The sequence below is a fragment of the Triticum aestivum genome, unplaced genomic scaffold (assembly GCF_018294505.1).
Source record: "Triticum aestivum cultivar Chinese Spring unplaced genomic scaffold, IWGSC CS RefSeq v2.1 scaffold7B_scf_3560, whole genome shotgun sequence".
Lineage (NCBI taxonomy): Eukaryota > Viridiplantae > Streptophyta > Magnoliopsida > Poales > Poaceae > Triticum > Triticum aestivum.
In genome coordinates, this window is record NW_025225114.1 from 1 (window position 1) to 2,216 (window position 2,216).

General features: G+C 44.0%; 1 long non-coding RNA gene across 1 annotated transcript; it reads right to left on the minus strand.

Annotated features, from left to right (window-relative positions):
• Positions 1-47: 47 nt before the first annotated feature.
• On the minus strand, positions 48-967 carry LOC123172076 (uncharacterized). Its single transcript, XR_006485462.1, has 2 exons — positions 370-967; positions 48-235 (listed from the first exon to the last, which is right to left on the minus strand). It is a non-coding gene; the product is annotated as an uncharacterized lncRNA (long non-coding RNA).
• Positions 968-2,216: the final 1,249 nt, after the last annotated feature.

The following is a 2,216-nucleotide window of genomic DNA, read 5'->3' on the forward strand; positions in this document are numbered from 1 at the left end:
GGCCAAGGAGCCCTCACAATAAAATCGGAAGACTTAATCTGAAATCATCATCTGAATATGTAGTATAGAGGAGTTTGCATTTATGGAGGGATGGCAATCAGTGGATATTATGTTGATAGCTGACAAACCATACATACTACATATCCCCTGATGTTTGCACAACAACAGAAACATTCCATGGCACAGCAGCTCCAACATACCGCAGGCAGGCCCAAGATGCTGGGTCCTCTCCTCTCTGCAAGACAATCAATAGCCACATTAGCAGATATAGAGAAAGCAAAAGCAGTACCAACACAATAGATAAAATATTATATGCATGAATGAATGAAGCATTGCCAAAAATAAAAGATTTGAGTTGAAATTAATAACCTTACGGGGTCGCCTCGGAACTGACGGGGAACATATAGCATGCTCGTCCTCGGGCAGAAGAACACCAGTGATCACCAACAAACAGTGGCAGAGTATAGCAACATTCAAAGTTTGAGATTGCTAGCCAGGCCTACCGCCTGGTGATTAGAGTAGAGCAACATTAGTCAGTTGCTCCAGAGCTGTTCCGTTCCGCCATAAAAATATATATGTTCCTTGAGAATCCATCCCAGCGAGCTTTGTCTACCTCACTTTTTCGCATTGTGAAATCCATCTTCTGCAAACCTGTGATGTAGGCCTCCACGTATGATTGACCAAGCCAAGTACGTAGGTGTCAGCTGGATGTTATGGCACGATGAAAAGTCTCTTCTTTTTCTTTTTCAAGCATGGAAGGCATTCCAAGTCCCTTCAATTACTTGTTTCAGCCAGGCCGCTTTTGTTCAAAAAAAAAAAGCCAGGCCGCTTACCTCCTCTCCTCTGCAGCATTGTAGCAGCTGGGACAACACGTAACATCCATTACACCACCCGGGAAAAAAAAACTCCATCCAGTACACAAGGGAACACGTACCATACCCTCGTATCGTACGTAACCACTAGGAGCAAAGAAAAATGGAGAGGTGGGTGGCTAAATGGCCTCGGAGGCCTTGTCTTGTGTCCATGGAACAAACAAACAAACAAACAACAACACTTGAAAAAGAAACAAGGCTCCAAGGCCAACATCCAAGGAGTATGGAGTATGGGTGTCAAAAGTTAGTGAATTGCACAAAACTAGGACAACGCCCACACGCCCTATAACACGCAGACTGCCCCACGTCACCGCATGCATGTATGTGGGAATCTTTTTGGATTTCCAGTTTTTAAAATGTTTTATCTCTTAAATGAAAAATCCGATTAAAAATCCGTTTTAACCATTAAATCCTTTGCGACGAGATCTTCGAGACTACATCTCATATCAATACTTGTGTACAAGTGCAGTTGTGGGTGTGATCAGCATGCTCCTTCCGTTGCTACCATGGGAGAGCAGCACTTGCTTTGCCTCTGCTCAGTCGACCAGCAGATGACTCGTTTTTTTTAAAGCCGATTTGTTCGGCATCAATGCCTGTCTTGGCTTGGAATCGTTCTTGGTTTGGAGTACTAGTAAATAATAACGGCAATGCTACACCTACGTAGCAGAAGTTACGTACTTTACGTGATTAGCAACGTGGATAATTATCATTGGGGAAGAGGGAGGATGAGGCCCCACCCCCCCTGAAAATCAAGTTTAGCTCAGACGTAGCTGTCTTCTTTTTGGGCGTGAAGAAGTGTCAAACCAAAATGAAAATCAGGGGGGGCAGAGAAGGATTTAGGAAGGTTACGTAGAAATCTTTCGTAGCTTTACGTAGAAATCTTCATGGCTGGGTGCATCAACTGATCCAGAAGAATCATTTTTCTCCAAGGAACTGGAAGATGGTTGCCCTGCCCATCCCATGGAGTTTCTACTTGTTCCGAAACGGCACGAATTTACTCTTCTACTCTAGAAAAAACACAGTTCTACTGCCGTACCAATTTAATTTACAGACACAAAAATTTTCTTGTCAAGCAGTGGTGCGAGGCTGAAGCTGAATCCCAATAACCACCTCGCACCTTTGGATGTCCCTCCTCTTCTTGGAATGCTCTGCTCTGCTCTGTTGGCTGCTGCTGCTGCTGCATCCACAAATTAAAGCCCACTTCTCTTCTTTAAAGGAAGGACATTCTATTCTGCAAACACGCAACGCAATTATATCAGTAATGTGGTGCTTGAGGAATGTGGCCCTTAGAAAGCAAGGGCAACTTTCTGGCGACAGACAGATTCGAGTAATTCAGAGAGATAT